Source organism: Pongo pygmaeus, chromosome 13, assembly GCF_028885625.2.
Source record: "Pongo pygmaeus isolate AG05252 chromosome 13, NHGRI_mPonPyg2-v2.0_pri, whole genome shotgun sequence".
NCBI lineage: Eukaryota > Metazoa > Chordata > Mammalia > Primates > Hominidae > Pongo > Pongo pygmaeus.
The window spans coordinates 54,545,853-54,569,861 of record NC_072386.2 but is presented as its reverse complement, the minus strand read 5'-3'; the positions used below and the strand labels follow the sequence as shown (position 1 = coordinate 54,569,861).

The 24,009-nt window shown below is 34.5% G+C and overlaps 1 protein-coding gene across 10 annotated transcripts in view; it reads right to left on the bottom strand.

The window, feature by feature from the left end:
* Positions 1-24,009, bottom strand: part of RFX3 (regulatory factor X3) — a 321,175-nt gene that overhangs the window by 135,789 nt on the left and 161,377 nt on the right. The gene's annotated exons all lie outside the window — the stretch shown is intronic.

The following is a 24,009-nucleotide window of genomic DNA, read 5'->3' as shown; positions in this document are numbered from 1 at the left end:
ACTATTAGATTCATGCCATAGTTTCAAGATAAGCATGTGTTGGTTCCAGAGCAACTACAACATTTATGCTGAATAAATTCTGTAACATTCCTGCAGGTATAAATGTATAGACACATTTCAACTGTTCAGGTTTAAAATTATGAAAGTTCTTGGCCAGGCACGGTGGCTTACGCCTGTAATCCTAGCACTCTAGGAGGCCAAAGTGGGCAGACTGCCTGAGCTCAGGAGTTCAAGACCAGCCTGGGCAACACGGTGAAACCCCGTCTTTACTAAAATACAAAAAATAAGCTGGGTGTGGCGGCATGCGCCTGTAGTCCCAGTTACTTGGGAGGCTGAGACAGAAGAATTGCTTGAACCCGGGAGGCGGAGGTTGCAGTGAGCCAAGATTGTGCCACTGCACTCCAGCCTGGGTGACAGAGTGAGATTCTGTCTCAAAAAAAAAAAAAAAAAAAAAAAAAAAAAGAAAGTTCTTATTTTGGTGACTTATGAAATTCTATTAAAATTTAATTAAAAGCTGATTTTTTTTTAAATTAAGAACAATTCATAATAGAAAATTTCAAACACTCAAATATGTAAAAAATCCTGTAATAACCCTATGTACTTGTCATCCAAGATAAATGATCTTTTCAATTTATTCCCTTCACAGGATTATTTAAAAGCAATTCCAGAAGGCCGGGTGCGGTGGCTCATCCCTGTAATCCCAGCACTTTGGGAAGTGAAGGCAGCTGGATCACCTGAGGTCAGGAGTTCAAGACCAGCCTCCTGACCAACATGACGAAACCCCGTCTCTACTAAAAATACAAAATTAGCCAGGCATGGTGGTGCACGCCTGTAATTCTAGCTGCTTGGGAGGCTGAGACAGGAGAATCACTTGAACCCAGGAGGCAGAGGTTACAGCGAGCCAAGATTGTGCCATTGCACTCCAGCCTAGGCAACAAGAGCAAAACTCTGTCTCAAAAAAAAAAAAGGAATTCCAGAGATTATATTATTTCACTGGTAAATATTTTCATTTGTATTTCTAAGAGATAGGAATTGTTTTTAGCATGAACACAATAATATCACATATAAAACATTAACTATTCCTTAATATCATCTAAAATTTCCCTGATGAGTCCAATCACTATAGTATTGGTTTTTTCAAAGTAAGATCCAAACATGATTTACATAATAATACATTTGGGTTGATATTTTCTTTCTCTTTGAATCTCCAAGTTCCCTCATCCTTTTTATTTCCCGCCTATTACTTATTCAAGAAACTGGGTCATTTATCTTGGAGAATTTCTGGCATCTAGATTTGATAAACAGCATCCTGAAATGTCATTAAATATGTTTCTCTATTTCATGTACGCTGTATAAACTGGTATATGTTGGGGCTTGAACAAGTTCCATTTTTTAAAAGTTATGTACTTCGTATTATACCGTATCAGTTGACATATAACAACTGGCTGTCCCTCTGCAATGTTAAGTTTGACTAGTGGAGTCATATGTTGTCAGCTGGGTCTATCTATTAATAGTATCCTGCTCCCTATCCACGTTTCGCCTGAGGATATTAGTAGCCATTGATGATCATTTCCTACAGATATTATGTTAATAAATAAAGGTTGTAAACTTGCGGTAGTCTAATTCTATTATTCTTTCTTCATTTATTAGCAAAATCCTTCTATAAAGAATAAATTCCAAGTCTTTGCTATTGTGAATAATGCCGCAATAAACATACGTGTGCATGTGTCTTTATAGCAGCATGATTTATAGTCCTTTGGGTATATACCCAGTAATGGGATGGCTGGGTCGAATGGAATTTCTAGTTCTAGATCCCTGAGGAATCGCCACACTGACTTCCACAATGGTTGAACTAGTTTACAGTCCCACCAACAGTGTAAAAGTGTTCCTATTTCTCCACATCCTCTCCAGCACCTGTTGTTTCCTGACTTTTTAATGATCGCCATTCTAACTGGTGTGAGATGGTATCTCATTGTGGTTTTTATTTGCATTTCTCTGATGGCCAGTGATGGTGAGCATTTTTTCATGTGTCTTTTGGCTGCATAAATGTCTTCTTTTGAGAAGTGTCTGTTCATGTCCTTCGCCCACTTTTTGATGGGGTTGTTTGTTTTTTTCTTGTAAATTTGTTGGAGTTCATTGTAGATTCTGGATATTAGCCCTTTGTCAGATGAGTAGGTTGCGAAAATTTTCTCCCATTTTGTAGGTTGCCTGTTCACTCTGATGGTAGTTTCCAACCCAAATGTCCAACAATGATAGACTGGATTAAGAAAATGTGGCACATCTACACCATGGAATACTATGCAGCCATAAGAAATGATGAGTTCATGTCCTTTGTAGGGACATGGATGAAATTGGAAATCATCATTCTCAGTAAACTATCGCAAGAACAAAAAACCAAACACCGCATATTCTCACTCATAGGTGGGAATTGAACAATGAGAACACATGGACACAGGAAGGGGAACATCACACTTCAGGGACTGTTGTGGGGTGGGGGGAGGGGGGAGGGATAGCATTGGGAGATATACCTAATGCTAGATGACGAGTTGGTGGGTGCAGTGCACCAGCATGGCACATGTATACATATGTAACTTACTGCACATTGGGCACATGTACCATAAAACCTAAAGTATAATAATAATAATAATAATAATAATTACAATAAAAGAAAAAAAAAAAAGAAAACCCTACCTAAAAAAAAAAAAAAAAAAGAATAAATTCCTCTCATTAATTATTTAGTTACTTTGAAATAAAGTTTTTATGGGAAGAATAGGATAAGTACATGATTCTTTTTATATTACAGTACTGAAAATGACTTTATCCCCCAGTACCCTCCAGAGGTGATCGGTGTGGTTTTTTATTTTGTTTTTGTTCCTGTCCTTATGATTCTCAGCTTTTGAACACATTTAATGATTTTCAATCCTAGCAATCTTTTTTTCTTGCTAAAATTGTCCCATTGTTGGCCAATGGTAGTCTCTTCTAACTGGTTCCTATGACATAACCCCACCATCTTTCTTAACTCTGCTACTTTCTGTTATAACAAGATGCTTCAGGCTTATGTCATATTTCCTACTCAAGATCTGGAATCAGACATTTCTTCAAAAAAGCCCTGGCTCTTCTTAGTGGAAAATGGTATTCAAAGACTACAATTGGGACCCATTAATGCTCGCTGCTAGGATGCTATTCATATTTTTAAGTCTTTTCATTGAACAAAGCTAGAAATACACATATTTTTTGAAGGATAAAAATACATATCATAAATTCATAGTAATTTTTTCATTGAATTTTAAATATATACAAATTAAATATATCTTGGATATATTTGTCCATCTTTGCTCTTATGATACAAATTTTGGTTACTAGAGATTTTAACATGATTACTTATTTGCTTTATCATGAAATTTTATGGTTTCAAAATAAAAATATCATATTACTAATATTTGATTATCAAATATTACTTGTTTCCTTCAATTTTTCTGCCCTTAAGATATATGCCCCTAGAGATGTATAATTGTATTACTATAAAGTCACTTAAAATAAGTCATCAGTTTGATACACAGTTAAATTCATGTATTTAATTTTCTTTTTAATTTTAGGATTTGCTGTATTTAATTTTGATTTAATTTTGCTTTATGATTAGATGAAATATCTATGTGGTTCCAAAGCCAAAACTATGAAACAAGGAATATATTTGGACAGATGACCCTCCTCTCATCCCTGTTGCTTCTATCATACTTGTTGCCCCGCACACCCCCGACAGGTAACCATTTTCACTATTTTTAGGTTTATCCTTTCATTGCCTTTCTTTTTCTCTATATCTTTTTAGACATCCATGCAAATGTATATGAATGTGTATAGAAGTGCCCACATGTGAATACATACACACCTCATTCCAAGAAAAAACAAAGCATTTTATACACACTGTTCTGAGTCTTGCTTCTTAAACTTAACAACAGAATAAATTTGAAGATCATTCAAGTATGAAACATTATGACATAAAATAAAAAAGGAATATATTCCTTTTTACTTGGAATTATGAAAAATTTTCCTCACTACAAAATTCAGAAGTGATAAAAATACTTTTAAATAAAATTGTAAACCTGTTTGCAAGGTTAAAAATATAATAAGCAAAACCAAAGACAAATGAGCATCCAAAATTTTGAGAAAGATTGATAATCCTATTAAAAAAATGTGTAGAAAATCTAGATAACCTTGGGTTTGATGATGCCTTTTTAGACATAACACCAAAGGTGTAATTCAGGGAACAAATAATTCACGAGCTGGATTTCATTAAAATGGAAAATTTCTACTTTGAAAGACACTGAAGAAAATGAAAAGACAAGCCACAAACTGGGGAGAATATTTGCAATACTGATCTGATTAAGGATTGTTATCCAAAATTTACAAAGAGCTCTTAAAACTCAACAATAAGAAAATAAACAAGCTGATTTTAAAAGGGCCAAATACCTTAATACAGATGACAAATAAGGATATGAAAATATTCTCCCATCATAAGATACCAAAATCTAAAATGCTGAATTAGAATGGCCAAAATCCAGAACACTAACAATACTAAATGCTAGCAGGGATGTGAGAAATATAGAAACTCTCATTAATTGCTGGGAGGGATGGAAAATGGTACAGACACTTGGGAAGGCACGTTGGTAATTTCTAACAACACTAAACATAATCTAGTCATATGATCCAGTAATCATGTTCCCTGGTATTTACCCAAGGAGTTGTAAACTTACGTATACACAAAAACAGGCAAACACATTTATAACAACTTTATTCATAATTGCTAGAACTTGGTAACAACCAAGATGTCCTTCAGAAGGTGGATGGAAGAATAAACTGTACTACACATCAAAACAATGAAATATTGTTTTCATTAATTCCAATAATGGAATATTATTCTGCACTGAAAAGAAATGAACTACCAAGCCATGAAACGACATGAGAGAACTTGAATGCATATGACCAAGTGAAAGAAGGTAATCTGAAAAGGCTACATACTGTAGGATTTCAACTATCTGACATTCTGGAAAAGGCCAAATGACGGAGACAGTAAAAAGATCAGTGGCTACCAGCCATTAGGGGAAAGGAGAGATGAACAGGCAGGGCCCACAGGATTTGTAGAACAGTGAAACTACTCTGCATGATACTGTAATGGTGGATACATGTCATTACACATTTGTTCAAAACCACAGAATGTACAACACCAAGAATGAACTCTGATATAAATTTTAGACTTTGGGTGATAATGATGTGTCAATGTAGGTTCATCAGTTATAACAAATGTACCTCTCTGGTGGGGAATGTTTATAATGGAAGAGGCTATTCATGTGTGAAGTGAGGGGTTCTATGGAAATCTCTGGACCTTCCTCTCAATTTTGCGGTAATACTAAAAGTGCTTTAGAAAAATGAAGTGTTCTCAAGAAACTAAAATATTTTTTTAAAGTGTGTATGCACATATATATGTAAATATACAAACATATACTAGTTTAATTAAATAATATAAAAATGAATAGGATAAAATAAAATCATGCCAATATTTATAGGCTAGAAATGAAGAAACCTCCCTAGAAACATTCAAGAGCCAGATGCCATAAAAGCCAGTCAGATTTGAACTAACAACAACAACAACAACAACAAAAAAGACAGTTTAGGACAACTAACAACATAAACAAAGTTCAAAATCTAGACATATAATTGAATAAATAGTTTGCAACATACTTAATAAGGTATAGTATCCCACATATATAAATACTCCCTATGAATCAATAAAAAAAGAACTAAAACATGTTAGAACATAGGTGGGTGGGTCACAAAATTAAAATTATAGATGAACAATAAATATAAATGTTAAAAGTTCAACACTAAACATAATCAGATAACTTCAAATGAAAAGAAAACTACTTTTTACTCTCTAGAACCATAAAAATTACCAAAGGGATTATATTAATTAAAGACAACATTTTAAGAAAACAAGCATGCTTACATGTAGTTAGTAGTAATACAAATAGGTTCTTTAGGCAATTTAAAGGTAATTTATAAACAGGCATATCATTTGACATTTTTGTGAATTTATTCAACAAGAAAACTCAATATCTGAAGAGTTGCTGTACAAAAAAATTTCAAAAAATATGTAACTTATAAGAAAAAGGAAAACCTTAATGATGATGAAATCTGACATTATCAAGTGAATTTTAGTTCAACCATTCCATAGAACACATGGCTGATATAAAAGAATAAAGTAAGATATATATGTATTTTAGGCAAGATTGCCAATACATATTACTAAGTTTAAAAAGTATGTTGTGGAACAATACTTATTCTTACAGTATGATTAGCTTTGTGTTTACAAAGATAAATTTATGAATATATAAACATAAACAAATAAAATGTGTTTCTGTGTGTGTGCATATATATATACATATCAGCATATATGTTCGTATGTGTATACAATTTCATATAAACAAGAATAGAAGGATATTGGCTGTGGGTTTGTCATAAATAGCTCTTATTATTTTGAGATACGTCCCATCAATTCCTAACTTATTGAGAGTTTTTAGCATGAAGCGTTGTTGAATTTTGTCAAAGGCCTTTTCTGCATCTATTGAGATAATCATGTGGTTTTTGTCTTTGGTTCTGTTTATATGCTGGATTACATTTATTGATTTGCGTATATTGAACCAGCCTTGCATCCCAGGGATGAAGCCCACTTGATCATGGTGGATAAGCTTTTTGATGTGCTGCTGGATTCTGTTTGCCAGTATTTTATTGAGGATTTTTGCATCAATGTTCATCAAGGATATTGGTCTGAAATTCTCTTTTTTTGTTGTGTCTCTGCCAGGCTTTGGTATCAGGATGATGCTGGCCTCATAAAATGAGTTAGGGAGGATTCCCTCTTTTTCTATTGATTGGAATAGTTTCAGAAGGAATGGTACCAGCTCCTCCTTGTACCTCTGGTAGAATTCAGCTGTGAATCCATCTGGACCTGGACTTTTTTTGGTTAGTAAGCTATTGATTATTGCCACAATTTCAGCTCCTGTTATTGGTCTATTCAGAGATTCAACTTCTTCCTGGTTTAGTCTTGGGAGGGTGTATGTGTTGAGGAATTTATCCATTTCTTCTAGATTTTCTAGTTTATTCGCATAGAGGTGTTTGTAATATTCTCTGATGGTAGTTTGTATTTCTCTGGGATCGGTGGTGATATCCCCTTTATCATTTTTTATTGCATCTATTTGATTTTTCTCTCTTTTTTTCTTTATTAATCTTGCTAGCGGTCTATCAATTTTGTTGATCCTTTCAAAAAACCAGCTCCTGGATTCATTTATTTTTTGAAGGGTTTTTTGTGTCTCCATTTCCTTCAGTTCTGCTCTGATTTTAGTTATTTCTTGCCTTCTGCTAGCTTTTGAATGTGTTTGCTCTTGCTTTTCTAGTTCTTTTAATTGTGATGTTAGGGTGTCAATTTTGGATCTTTCCTGCTTTCTCTTGTGGGCATTTAGTGCTATAAATTTCCCTCTACACACTGCTTTGAATGCATCCCAGAGATTCTGGTATGTTGTGTCTTGGTTCTCGTTGGTTTCAAAGAACATCTTTATTTCTGCCTTCATTTCGTTATGTACCCAGTAGTCATTCAGGAGCAGGTTGTTCAGTTTCCATGCAGTTGAGCGGTTTTGAGTGAGATTCTTAATCCTGAGTTCTAGCTTGATTGCACTGTGATCTGAGAGACAGTTTGTTACAATTTCTGTTCTTTTACATTTATTGAGGAGAGCTTTACTTCCAAGTATATGGTCAATTTTGGAATAGGTGTGGTGTGGTGCTGAAAAAAATGTATATTCTGTTGATTTGGGGTGGAGAGTTCTGTAGATGTCTATTAGGTCTGCTTGGTGCAGAGCTGAGTTCAATTCCTGGGTATCCTTGTTGACTTTCTGTCTCGTTGATCTGTCTAATGTTGATAGTGGGGTGTTAAAGTCTCCCATTATTAATGTGTGGGAGTCTAAGTCTCTTTGTAGGTCACTCAGGACTTGCTTTATGAATCTGGGTGCTCCTGTATTGGGTGCATATATATTTAGGATAGTTAGCTCTTCTTGTTGAATTAATCTCTTTACCATTATGTAATGGCCTTCTTTGTCTCTTTTGATCTTTGTTGGTTTAAAGTCTGTTTTATCAGAGACTAGGATTGCAACCCCTGCCTTTTTTTGTTTTCCATTTGCTTGGTAGATCTTCCTCCATCCTTTTATTTTGAGCCTATGTGTGTCTCTGCATGTGAGATGGGTTTCCTGAATACAGCACACTGATGGGTCTTGAGTCTTTATCCAGTTTGCCAGTCTGTGTCTTTTAATTGGAGCATTTAGTCCATTTACATTTAAAGTTAATATTGTTATGTGTGAATTTGATCCTGTCATTATGATGTTAGCTGGATATTTTGCTCGTTAGTTGATGCAGTCTCTTCCTAGTCTCGATGTTCTTTACATTTCGGTATGATTTTGCAGTGGCTGGTACCAATATCATACTGAATGGGCAAAAACTGGAAGCATTCCCTTTGAAAACTGGCACAAGACAGGGATGCCCTCTCTCACCACTTCTATTCAACATAGTGTTGGAAGTTCTGGCCAGGGCAATTAGGCAGGAGAAGGAAATCAAGGGTATTCAATTAGGAAAAGAGGAAGTCAAATTGTCCCTGTTTGCAGATGACATGATAGTATATCTAGAAAACCCCATTGTCTCAGCCCAAAATCTCCTTCAGCTGATAAGCAACTTCAGCAAAGTCTCAGGATACAAAATCAATGTGCAAAAATCACAAGCATTCTTATACATCAATAACAGACAAACAGAGAGCCAAATCATGAGTGAACTCCCATTCACAATTGCTTCAAAGAGAATAAAATACCTAGGAATCCAGCTTACAAGGGATGTGAAAGACCTCTTCAAGGAAAACTACAAACCACTGCTCAAGGAAATAAAAGAGGATACAAACAAATGGAAGAACATTCCATGCTCATGGGTAGGAAGAATCAATATCATGAAAATGGCCATCCTTCCCAAGGTAATTTACAGATTCAATGCCATCCCCATCAAGCTACCAATGACTTTCCTCACAGAATTGGAAAAAACTACTTTAAAGTTCATATGGAACCAAAAAAGAGCCCGCATCGCCAAGTCAATCCTAAGCCAAAAGAACAAAGCTGGAGGCATCACACTACCTGACTTCAAACTATACTACAAGGCTACAGTAACCAAAACAGCATGGTACTGGTACCAAAACAGAGATATAGATCAATGGAACAGAACAGAGCCGTCAGAAATAATGCCACATATCTACAAGTATCTGATCTTTGACAAACCTGACAAAAACAAGAAATGGGGAAAGGATTCCCTATTTAATAAATGGTGCTGGGAAAACTGGCTAGCCATATGTAGAAAGCTGAAACTGGATCCCTTCCTTACACCTTATACAAAAATCAATTCAAGATGGATTAAAGACTTACATGTTAGACCTAAAACCATAAAAACCCTAGAAGAAAACCTAGGCATTACCATTCAGGACATAGGCATGGGCAAGGACTTCATGTCTAAAACACCAAAAGCAATGGCAACAAAAGCCAAAATTGACAAATGGGATCTAATTAAACTCAAGAGCTTCTGCACAGCAAAAGAAACTACCATCAGAGTGAACAGGCAACCTACAAAATGGGAGAAAATTTTCGCAACCTACTCATCTGACAAAGGGCTAATATCCAGAATCTACAATGAACTCCAACAAATTTACAAGAAAAAAACAAACAACCCCATCAAAAAGTGGGCGAAGGACATGAACAGACACTTCTCAAAAGAAGACATTTATGCAGCCAAAAAACACATGAAAAAATGCTCACCATCACTGGCCATCAAAGAAATGCAAATCAAAACCACAATGAGATACCATCTCACACCAGTTAGAATGGCAATCATTAAAAAGTCAGGAAACAACAGGTGCTGGAGAGGATGTGGAGAAATAGGAACACTTTTACACTGTTGGTGGGACTGTAAACTAGTTCAACCCTTGTGGAAGTCAGTGTGGCGATTCCTCAGGGATCTAGAACTAGAAATTCCATTCGACCCAGCCATCCCATTACTGGGTATATACCCAAAGGACTATAAATCATGCTGCTATAAAGACACATGCACACGTATGTTTATTGCGGCATTATTCACAATAGCAAAGACTTGGAACCAACCCAAATGTCCAACAATGATAGACTGGATTAAGAAAATGTGGCACATATACACCATGGAATACTATGCAGCCATAAAAAATGATGAGTTCACGTCCTTTGTAGGGACATGGATGAAATTGGAAATCATCATTCTCAGTAAACTATCGCAAGAACAAAAAACCAAACACCGCATATTCTCACTCATAGGTGGGAATTGAACAATGAGAACACATGGACACAGGAAGGGGAACATCACACTTCGGGGACTGTTGTGGGGTGGGGGGAGGGGGGAGGGATAGCATTGGGAGATATACCTAATGCTAGATGACGAGTTGGTGGGTGCAGCGCACCAGCATGGCACATGTATACATATGTAACTTACCTGCACATTGCACACATGTACCATAAAACCTAAAGTATAATAATAATAATAATAATAATAATAAAAGAAAAAAAAAAAAAAAAAAGAATAGAAGGATATACACCAAACTTCTAAAAATGGTAACTCTGCTAAGTGACATGAAAAGAGGTGAGGGGGTGAAAAAACTATCATCTTTTATTCTGCATTATTGCTCTAAGATTTTTTAAGTGAAAATGAATTAATATATTATGTACATATTAAAATCATATTAAACATAAAATCATACTTAAGGTCTTACCACTATGGTTGATCACATCTTAAACATCTCTGCACCTTACACATTAAGCACCTTACACATCATATTAAAACATATTGAAAGTTTATAAGACTTCCACTTCAGGCCATGCTGGAGTAAATACTACTGGAGATGCCCTGCCACATGAAACAAATAGAAAACTTGACAAAATATGTAAAATAATGTTTTCAGTCATGTGACAAAAGGCATCATATGATGGTGATCCTTAAGAGAACGGACACAAACAAGGTGAATCCTGCCATGATCCTGGTTTCTGACCTAGAACCATTTTCCACATTGCAGAACAGGAACAGAGAAACTAGGACAGAATGATGGTCTCACTGAGATAAGAAAACAAAGATTAGAAATGGGAAGGCTTAACGGCAGCTGAAATGTGGGAGCAGAGTATTAGAGAAGGCATTAGAGAAAATGACAGCAACAGATCCAAGAGAATCTCTCATCATTTTCTGAACTGCACACGTGTAAGGTGCAGAGATGTTTTAAAATCTAAAACACTAAGTCACTATGGGTGACTACCCATAGTGGTAAGACTTTAGTGAACACTTAGGGCATTCTGTAGATATACCAGAAGGGGTAAAGCCTTAGTAGTAGGGCTGTACTAGCTCTAGAGTAAAGACAACTTTAGGCTCATCCTAATGAAGCTAAAAAACAAGCCTTGACAATATCTGAATTACACGCAGTGTAACTGACTACCCAAAACAAAATGTAATATGTTTAAAGGAAGACAGCAAAATCCAGACTTACAATACCATAAGAATCATAATGCCTAGCATACAATAAAAAACAAAATTAGACATATAAAGAAGCAGGGAAGTGTGACCTGTAATCAGGAGAAAAATCAATCAGTAGAAACAGACGTTGAAATGATAGAAATGAACCAGCAGGCAGAAACTTTAAAACAGCTATTATGAATAGACTTATGATTTAAGGGAAAACATGAATGTGATGAGAAAAAAAGAAAGAAGCTACAAAGAAGAAACAAGTACTATTTGTAGAGTAGGAAAATACAATATCTAAAATTAAAATTTCACTGGTTAGGATTAAAAGCAGATAATACAATGAAAATGTATACCACTTAAAATGAAAGCTTAGCAATAAAATCTACCAACCATGAAGAACAGAGGCAAAAAAGAAATGATGAGAAATAAAGTATCAATGAACTAGGGGACAGTATTTAGTAGTCCCAGACAGAGAAGTAACAGAAAACATACTGAATAAAGAGTGGTAGATTTCTTTTTCCAAATTTAATTGAAATGATAAACACGAATAGAAGAACATCATCAACGTACAGAAAAAGAAGCCAAAGTAGCAGGATCAACTGAGGCCAGGAATTTAAGACTATCCAGGGAAACACAGCAAGACCCCATCTCTACCAAAAAACATTTTAAAAAATGAATAAAGAACATTAAACCAAAGTGCATTATAATTAATATGCTAGACCCAGTAATAAAGAGAAAAAAATTAAGCAGACAAAAAAAGATAGATACCAGGCAGCAAATATTAGAATGACTGAAAACTTCTCAGTCAAAAATAATGCAAGTCTAAGACAAAAAAATAACAGCTTTAAAGTAGTGAGAGAAAAAATATTTCAAACCAAATTTCCATAACCAGTGAAATAGCCTTCAAAAATGAAGAGAGGATCCTTTTTCTGACAAACAAAAATACTTCTCCAGCAGACAGCCAATGAAGATAATGACAAAAGAAGTTCTTCAGACTAAAAAAAAGGAATACTAGATAGAAACTGAGATCTACATAAAGAAATGAGAAACATCAGAAATAATAAATTTTTAGGTAAGTTATAGGGATTTTTTGTTTTCTTATCTTTTACTTTTCTGTAAAAAGTTATAGGGATTTTTCGTTTTCTTATATTTTACTTTTCTGACTATGTAGAGCAAAAATAATAACAATGCCTAGTGGGGCTTACAACGTATGTAGAAGTGAAATGCATGAATGCAAAAATAGCACAAAGGACAGAAGAGGGAATTGAAAATACTCTTTTATAATATTCATATATATTTAGTGGTAAATTATTGGTTGAACACAGACTGTGATAAATACATATTTTTTAAATCTTTGAATACTAAAGAAAAAAATAATGAAGATAAAGTGTCATACTAGAAAACAGTGAATAAATCTAAGAGAAAGCAAAAATAAAGGAAATAAAAGAACAGATGGGACAAATAAAAAACAAATCACAAGACACTAGAATTAAATGCAGCCATATCAATAATTACCTGGAATCTACAAGATTCATATCCTAATTGTCAGAGTGGGTAAAAATGGGTGAGATTCAACTATATGCTATCCACCAAAACACACTTTAAATATACAGAAACAGGTTAAAAATAAAAGGATGTAAAGAGATAAATCTTGCAAATGCCAATTATAAGAAAAAATGGACTGGCTATATTAATATCAGTCAAAGTAGACTTCAGGACAAAGAATATTACTAGAGGAAAAAAGAAATATTTCATTAAGAAAAATATCAAGAAATAATAAATCCTATATGTGTTTGCTCCTAAAGACAGAGTTTCAGAATACATGAATCAAAAACTGATATAACAGAAAGAAGAAAATTTAAAAATCCAGTTACAATTGGAGACTTCAGCATTCTTTTTTCCATAGTTGATATGCAAAAAAGACAGAAAATCATTGAGAATTTAGAAATTATCAATCAACTTAACCAAAATGACTTTCACGTCATAATCTATGTAACAACAGCAGAACAGGCATGCTCTGATGCACATGAACATGCATCATGAAAGTTCAGGAATAAATGAGGAATAAAACAAGTCCCGACAAATTTAAAAGTATTAAAACAATACGGAGCATGCTCTCTGACCAAAAACATTAAATTCAAAATCAAGGACAAAAAGATATCTTAAAAAGTCCAAAATATTTGTAAAATGAACAATATACTTATTAGTATAATCTATGGTTTATATCATGAAGAAATCACAAGGGAAATTAGACAATGTATTGAATTGAATGTTACTGAAAATATATCATAATTTTCAGAGTGCAGCCAGAGCCTTGCATAGAGGGAAATTTATAACTTTAAATAGATATATATTAGGGGGAAAAAAATCTAAGGCAATAATCTAAGTTTCCACTTTGTGTTAAAAATTGAAGAATAAATCAAACCTAGAATAAGTGGAAGGAAGGAAGGAAGGATGGAAGGAAGGAAGGAAGGAAGTAAAGAAGTTAATAAAAGAAATAAAAATCTGAAAACAGAAGAAAATAATTGAAACAATAAACAGCAAGGTAGACTTATCAAAGAAAAAAAAGACACGAACTACAAATTCCAAGGATGAAAGGGGAAACATCACTATACATCTTTAAAAAGGTGATAATAAAGACAATGTAGTGTCAATAAATTCAACAACTAAGATGAAATGGACAAAGTTTATAAAAGACACAAATGACCAAAACTGGCCCCAAAATACCCAATCCCAAATCATATATGTAAACTTGAATTTATTCCCACAGAGGAAACTCCAGGCCCTGATGGCTTCACTGGTAAATTGTAGGACACATGTCAAGAAGAAAAAAATTGCCAATCTAACACAAATGTTTTTAAAAACAGAGAACAACAGAACCTCTCCCAACTGTTTTTATGAGGCTAGCCTAAAAGTGAGACCCAAACTAGAAAAGGCATTACAAGAAAAGAATACTACAAACTAATGTCTCTCATAATCCTAAATGCAAAAATCTTTAACAAAATATAAGTAGATCTAATCTAATAATATATTTACAGGACAATAAATCATAATCAGGTAGGGTTTAACCCAAGAATGCAATGCCATTTTAATATTTAAAAACCCACAAATACAATCCACCATATTTACAATATAAAAGAAAAAAACACATGATCACCTCAATAAATGCCAGAAAAGCATCTGACAAAACTCAACGTCCATTCATGATTAAACACACACACACACACACACACACTCAGTAAGCTAAGGATAGAGAGAAATTTCCTTAACCTGACAAAGCATCTATAGAAAAAAAATATGAATATTATATTTAATAGTAGGAGACAGATCTTTAGCACTTTCAAAAATACTCACTTTTTTCATAATATAATGCCTCTGTTTAAATTATTAAGTGCATCCCAATCATATTTTAGATAAAAACAAAATAACCAGGACACAAAATCATTCATTAATAATATGTAAACCTTCATGGATATTTTCAAACATAGCCTCTCTGCTCCTTTATAATCATCCATTAAAATCTTGTACATTCTTGTTACCTTCTCATCCCTTATATTGTTTTCTCTATATAAATTATCTCATCAGCCAATAGAAATCCACTACTTCCTTTGAGGCCTAATTAAAAATTTAGAGTCTCTACTTTTCTAAATTTTTAAACAACATAATATTTTTATTAGAACATATTTTGAATTTAAAGACAATAAAAACACAACATAAAATTTGTGGCACACAGGAAAGCAGTATTTGGAGAGAATTTTTATTTAATTGCTTATATTACAACCAAATTTCACTGGAGGCTGGGAAGGGAAATGAGGAAGGGAGGATGAAGAGAAATTGGTTAATGGATACAAAAATACAGTTAGATAAAAGAAGTAAGTTCTAGTATTTGGTAGTATAGTAGGGAAATTGTAGTTAACAATAATTTATTATATATTTCAAAATAGCTAGAAGAATTGTAATGTTCCCAATACCAAGAAAAGATACATGTTTGAGGTGATGGATATCCCAACTACACTGACTGGTTCAGTACACATTGCATATGTGTATCAAAATAACACATGTATCCCCGAAATATGCACAACTATAATATATATTTAAAAAATGAGTTTCTCTAAAAGGTCTTCTGTAACTTATTTTATCCCACAAGAGACTATTTCTTTCATTTTGCTCTCAGGATTTATGAATACACAGGTGGTAGCACATAGCTTAGTACTAAAATTCAGATTCTCAACTGGTTTCCTTCATGGTGGCCAGTATGGTGAGGTGGAAAAATTGGTTAATTTGAAATTAAGAGGTTCTTGTGCTGATACTGGATATTAGGGTAGTCAGTTATTTCTTTAAGCAATGATTTCCTTGTGTATAAAATAAAAATGATATCTAATCTATCAAAAGGGTTACTGTGAGGATCCAAAGCAATTAAGTTTAGATACAAATCATGGTTTAGGTCTGTATGACAATTATAATACATCTTGAATAATTGGTGAAATTATGAAATACTTCATAAACAAGAGTCTTGTCTTTATGTCTGTCAAAATTTCATCTTTAGATCCCATTTGGTTTCAGTCATAAATACACACAATAAATGTTCATCAAGGGTCCCTTAAAATCATGAGATTCTATAATTAAAGTAGAAATGAAACTGGGAAAATGTCAAGAATCTTGGAAAAGAAATCTGGATAGATGCTGGCTAACTTGTCTAGGACAGCAATATATAAATATGTTTCTTGATCACATGGAGACTTTACAGTACAACGTAAAAATAGGGCATAATTCTTTACACTACCTACCAAATTAATGAATTGATAAAGTGAATGGAAGACCAAATTAAATAGTGAAAATACTGAATTACAGCATATTTTGGAGGTAACACCATTTTTATTATTATCCAGTGTATCAGTTCATTCTCACACTGCTATGAAAAAATACCTGAGACTGGGTAATTTATAAAGGAAAGAGGTTTAATTAAATCACAGTTCCACAGGGCAGGAAACAGTTCCACAGTTCCACAGGGCAGGAAACTTCCAATCATGGCAGAAGGGAAAGCAAACACAAGTCCTTCTTCACATGACAGCAGGAAGAAGAAAGAATGCCAAGCGAAGGGGAAAGCCCCTTATAAAACCATCAGATCTCATGAGAACTCACTCACTATCATGAGAGCAGCATGGGGGAAACTGCTCCCATGATTCAATTATCTCCACCCCGTCCCACCCTTGACACATGGGGATTATTACAATTCAAGGTGAGATTTGAGTAGGGACACAGAGCCAAACCATATCATCTGGTATGTATGGTTTTTCTGCCATCCTTTAATCTGCGCCTACGAGACCCTTGAAACGATTTGGTGAAAGTAAGAAATGGAATTGGGCATACCGCTTGTAATTTGAGAAGGGATTTTTTTCAAAGGTAAAAGATAATGGAGGAAGTAAAGAGGGATTAAAAAAGGGCAGACAATGAAAAGAGGAACCAAAAAAGGTAAAGTATCTTATGTATACATATCTCATTCTACCAGTGAGAAGTTAAGAAGTCAAGACCCTCAAGAACCTTTTCTTTACCCTAGTTTTTAGAGTTTGTTATTTGTTTTTTTGTTGTTGTTGTTGTTGTTGCTGTTTAGGCAGTGAGGCTCTGCCTTTGTTATAATAGTAAAGGTGGATTGGAAAGCCATAGATATGCTCTCTTCTACCCAAAGTAAAGGCAGTCAGGTCCAGGAAGAGAACTGTAACCACAGAGCCACTCTATCAGGATGTATACACCCAGACACAGGATGGGAAATGAGAATAGAATTCCAGCCCATCCCTAGCCCTGGCCCAAGTGCACATATAGAGCAGCAACATTTTTTATATTTGTTGATATTTTCCCAGAGTCCAGCACAGGGCAAACACACTATATTTAAAAATTATTCAATCAAACAATGCCCAGAGAATATTATAAAATTGGTAGAATCTTCTAAATGGGGATGTGTATTTTTTTAAATAATGAAAAAAATGTTTATTTTTTCAAAGTGAACTGATATGATCACTTTTAATACCATTAGTGTATCATTAAAAACCAAAGGTGAAATTTTAAAGTAAAGTTGCATGCTATTTTCTCTTTCTAAAATGATCAAATGTGATTCAAATTGTTCAAATATTAGTTGCTACTATGTTAAATATTAATTTTTACTCAAATATTTACTAAGTTATCGATTACAAGCTTATTTTCTATTTTAGTTGCCATTATCTTAGTGCAGGAACTATTCAGGTTAGCATTTCTAAAACAGATGGGGAAACCAGCATCTTGTAGTCTTTTCATTACCATCCCCAATAATTTTATTTTCTACCCATCTTTGTGAAGTCTTTAAACTGACACATTTACTATTTGTACTATCTAAGCACTTAGATAAGAGATAATTAAACTCTCTATGAAATTAATCATCTCAATTTCATTGCCTTTCCCAAAATAAATTCCCAGAAGTATTTCCAAAGAGAATAAACAAATATTTTTCACTATTTTAAAATTTAAAAAAACAGTGAAATGGGCAAAATGTGAACTGAAAAGAGAAGAACAAAGCTGGAATTAGCAGAAATAATCTGCAATTTCAATAATTAAGTGTTCAATGAATTAAAATGACCTGACCATATCAGGTTTAAAATGACCTTGAGTTAATTTTTAAATGGTTACCTAGTACACATCAGTATGTTGGCAGCAATGAAGTCTGACTGTAATAACATTCTGTACCAGAATTTATTCTGTCAACTGAAGGGAAAAAAAATTATCCCCCAAATATAAATATATGCATGATGTATTTACATTCATAAACACTAGATGAATTAAAAAACTTAACACTCTCTTACTTATGCATATTTAAATATATGGAAGCACCTCATATTACTATTCAAATATTCTATTACAAATACATTTGCTAATTTTGTGTACTTTTTTTGTAATTTGTATTATTTTAAAAAAAGTGAATACCAAAACAAATTATATACCACAGGAAAATGTGCTAGCTCAACAGAATCAATTAGTATATTTTGAGGACAAATTTATACAATATGTTATTTTGGATGTGCTTCAAGAAAAATAAAATGAATCACACTTCAAAACAGAAATCCTTTTCAATAGTAAATGAGTTCATTTATAATTGTTAAGCTTATTAGTCAGCTAAGAACAATACTAGTCTCTTTGTAAAAATTTCTTTATTATGTCAAGGCCTTCATTGCCTTTCACACAGAAGAGCATTTCTTACACATTTGGTTGGCACCAAACATTTCAAACCTTAGTTTTCAGATATGTCAAAAACTGTATTAAGATCATTTTAATAGACCTACAAGAAATATGAGAGCTCTTAGCAGATTAGAAACATGGGATATTAGAACAGTTATGGTAGAGGCTGCTATGTGACTGACCAAATGTGAAACAGAAGGAAAAAGGACCCACATTATAACAGCTATTAATAAAAGGACAGTGGAGAAGTAAGACATCCAGAGTAGCAGCAGGGAGGTTAATTACAAAAGTAACCTCGTGAGAAAAGAGAAGGAATAGAACTTAGTCGGTATTTCTGGCCCAGTAAATGAAGCAATTGAGGAAAGAGAAGTAAAAAAGTCAAAAGCACAGTACGGATATGCTAGAAGGGAAGACACAACAAAAGAAAAAGCATACAGGAAAAACTGATTTTCTCTGTAAGCAAAGGTTATGAAAATAGAAATCATAAACCTGAAAACAGCTTTTTCAGTCTTGGTTAAAAGTAGGCACCAGGCACAATGGCTCATTCCAACACTTTGGGAGGCTAAGGTATTCATTCCAACACTTTGGGAGGCTGAGGCGGGATGACTGCTTGAGCCCAGGAGTTCAAGACCAGCCTGAGCAACATAGTGAGACCTTGTTTCTTTAGAAAAAAAAAAAGTAAAATAAATTGCAAGAACTTTGGGAGGCCAAGATGGGTGGATTACTGGAGCCCAGGAATTTAAGACCAGCCTAGACAACATAGGGAGACCCTGCCTCTACAAAAAATAAAAAATTAGCTGGACATGGTGACACCCACCTGTAGTCCTAGCTACTCAGGAGACCAAGGCAGGAGGATTGCTTTAGCCTGGGAGGTTGAGACTGCAGTGAGCCATGATTGTGCCACTGCACTCCAGCCTGGTCAACAGAGCAAGACCCTGTCTCAAAAATAAAGTAAAATAAAATAAAATAAAATAAGTCACAGGCTATTCAATAAATCTTGCCAAAAACAAGTTCTACAAGTATTATGAATGTTTGGTATAATTTGTAGGTAAGGATGTTTATACTTTATGAGCACAGGATCACAGAGAACAAAAAGCATGGTTAAGGGGGTTGGAAAAAATATTACTTAAATTCTCTCTCACTGTGTTTATTGAGCAAGAGCCAGGAGCTTCCCTGGATCTTTAACATTAATTTACAAAGGACTTCCTTGGATATTCAATGTTAATTACAAAGTTGCTGTGAATCTTCTAGGAATGGTAGCCCTTCCATGTCAAAGAATGTGATGAATGTCAAAGATTAGAAAATAGTGTATTGTTAATTTAAATGACAGAATTCATTTTATGTAGAAAATAGAATTTGTTTATTTACATTATAAATTCACTCATTGCCCCTGTGGTAGGTGACCCTATCACTTATAAACTGTGTAACTTCTTCTGTTTTTCAGAAAGTCTTAGCTCTTTGGATATAGTTTTTTTTCATTAGACTTTAACAGATGCTTCCAGCAGATTCAAATCCAATAAACATCAAAAGCGTGCTTCTTATACAGGGTTGCAGTTAAACATGAAACTTATGCTTTATAGGAATTATTTACTAAAACTACATGATTGCTATAGGCAACTCTAACTTGTGAGGACAGCATAAGTGTAATAGTGTTATGCTTGAACTTCTTGAGAAGAATAATATGAAGGCTAACATAGCAGTAGGGTCCTGGCTATCTTGACCTTGTGACCATCTGAGGAAGGAGGAATTAAATGGAACTGAATTAGTTCAATAAATCATCCCTAGATGCCTACCATTTATTTCTCCCAAAATAGACTGGCATCAAACAGCAGAAACTACTTGAAAGAAGTAAAGCAGGTTTCAAAGGCGAGAGGGGGAGTGTGTCTGGGAGCAGGAATGTTACTCAGGAAAGATTTAGTTTAGAATAATTTCTCAGTGACAAAACAGGATAGGTATTACATAAAATACATAAACCTATTTTTGTGAATCAAAAGGAACATAGCAACCATTACTTTTTACAAAGTGAGTAACATTTTATCAGGATTATAACACTGTCTTAAGCATTATTTCCCTTGGGTCCTAGCAGAGCCTACCAATGCTAAGATTCTACTAAACTAAGTAATAATTTATTGGGAAAAGCATTTACTAAATAATACTGCGGTGACCAGAAAGAGCAAATGAGCTAAAGATGTCAAGCTTACTGCAGTATTAGGAGAGTTCTTTGTAACAGGAGGCTCCTCTAGTCTTTCTAATAATAAATGAAACTACAGAAACATAAAATATCAATAAATGTATGCAGCACATCAAAATATCTAACTACAGAAAATTAAGTTTGGCAACTCTAGAGAGACCATAAGAATATGTACTTTAAATGTATTTTCTGCTGTGAATACATAGATACAGATTCATACTTATTCCAGGTGTCTATTGATATTATGCATATTTGCAGGAGAGTTAAATAAAGATGTTGGTTCTTTCAGGGTATAGAACTGGAAATTACAAGAATGAATTATCTGTTTGCAGCCAAAGCACTATAGTCTAAATAACAGAACTTCTTACTTATACACGATTATTAAACTAGTGCTAATACTATTATTAATAGTGATATGCAATAATATTTCATTTGATCTTTGCTAAAATCCTAAGGTGAAGTAAAAATGGTAGGCATTTTTATCTCCATTTTATAAATAGTGACATAAGTACAAAGATACAACGACAACTCAAAGACATGGTGTCAGCTGGCAGTGATTCCAGATCTTCTGACTCTAATCCTAGAATTCCTCCTACAATACCAGTGTTTCCCCCAAATATGGGAATAATGATATTGGTAGTACAAAGGCAAGACATTAAGTAACAATAAATCATATACTAAAAACTTAACTCCATTTTCTTTTTGAGACGGAGTCTCAGTTTGTCATCCAGGCTGGAGTGTAGTGGCACGATCTCAGCTCACTGCAGCCTCCACCTCCTGGGTTCAAGCAATTCCTCTGTCTCAGCCTTCTGAGTAGCTGGGACCACAGGTGCATGCTGCCATGCCCAATTAATTTTTGTACTTTTAGTAGAGACGTGGTTTCACCATGTTGGGCAGGATGGTCTTCATCTCCTGACCTCATGATCTGCCGGCCTCAGCCTCCCAAAGTGCTGGGATTACAGGCATGAGCCACTGCGCCCAGCCCATTTTCAATTCTCTTTAAAATCATTCTGTTTTTTCAAGGACAAGGTCTCAGCATTTACCATCTATAACAATTACTAATTTCACTTTTTTTTCAATTTGAAAGCAGTCACTTTAGTAATTGACTAGATTACAAAAATAATCATGGGATACACCTTAGCTCATCCATTTAACAAGACTGTTTGTCTGGTCTTCCCTGTTGCCAGCATCTCTACCTTTTACAAAATGGGCGGTCTTTTTCTTCATTCCAACTCCTGAAGAAGTTAATTTGAAGGGCCACAGGAAGTTATTTGCTTCTTTGAAGTGCTTTCCAACTGTATAGATCTCATGAATTAAATCCTCCAGGCAGATGATGCCATATTTACCAAGAGATTGAGCAATCAAAATGTTATCTGTCAAGGCAATTTGCATCTTATTGATTTGGCCATAACCACGCTTGTACATTAGTTCATTTGCTGACTTCAGGTTTGGATATCCCCATGAAATATATGGTTCTACAATCCTCAGTATGTTAACTGAATCCTTCTTAAACTTAACCAAGGTTCTATTGAAGAATAATTTCACTTTTTAAGAGAAGGCAGGTCTTACGACTGGGTCTTTTTAAGCAAATGCAGCTAGCCATATCTCATAAGTATTATTTCATTTTTACTATATTCAGTTTTATGAATATAAGATAAATCTTATATTTATGTCAAGAGATGCTGGCTTTTCATTTTAGGTACAAAGTTTTTGTTTTAAATTAATTCTTTTAAGTAATTTTATAGAAAACAGTTAAGTAAAAAAAGTAACAGGCCGGGCGTGGTGGCTCACGCCTGTAATCCCAGCACTTTGGGAAGCTGGGACAGGTGGATCACAAGGTCAGGAGATCGAGACCATCCTGGACAACATGGTGAAACCCCGTCTCTACTGAAATACAAAAAATTAACCGGGCGTGGTGTTGCACACCTGTAGTCCCAGCTACTCAGGAGGCTGAGGCAGGGGAATCACTTGAACCCAGGAAGTGGAGGTTGCAGTGAGCCGAGATCACACCATTGCACTCCAGCCTGGTGACAGAAAGACTCATCTCAAAAAAAAAAAAAAAAAAAAAGTAACAATATAGTGGGCATCTTGGATAAAGCAAAAAATCATGAGGCAGTTTGCAAAAGATACAATATTAGAAAATAATGCATTGCATATCATACACTATAAATCATACTCTTCATAAAGACACCAACAAAAGACTTCTACTTTAGAGATTTACATTTCATGCATGAATTAAAACAAAAATAGCTGTTTCATTGTATCAACTTACTATTCATCTAAATCCCTGAAAAAAAGAAAAAGAATAGCAACCATAATACTCCTCTAGCAAGGGTAAACTTAATTTTGAAGCAAACTGCTAGTATATTACCTACTTTTTAGAACTGCATTTTACTGATCCCAGTATTCTGATAACAAAAATTATATATAAACACAGTTTCATAAAGTATTCAGACAACAAAGAAATAATCCAAGTAAAATGCAACTGCATCCTTTATGCTCACACTTCCTGCTATTCCACTTAACAGAGATAATGGTATACAATCCTCCAACCCCCTACCAATAATTTCATCCTCATGTGTTTATCTGTGTCTGTACTAACTAGGAGAGTTAACACTAACTGCCACACACACAGCCTCCCAGTGGTAACTCCAAAGTTACCTCTCTAACTTAGAAAATGTTTCTAAGTTAACTCTCTAACTTAGGAGTTACCACTGGCAGGCTGTCTGTGTGGCAGTTAGTGGTGCAGCAGGCCCTGCTCCACAGGCTCGCTTGGGGACCCTGGTTAACAGAGGTTCCACCACCTTTTAGTTGTGTCACTGTGATGTAGGCTTGCAGGAGCTGAGAGACTGTAGAAGCATACGAGCTCCTAAATGTCTTGGCTCACAAATAATACATGGTACTGTTGCTCATAGCTCACTATTGAGAATATGCTACAGGACCTAACATAAGTACAAGGGAAACACCATAGGTGAACATTTTATGCCCCTGATGCGGTGTCTTTTTATAGGAGA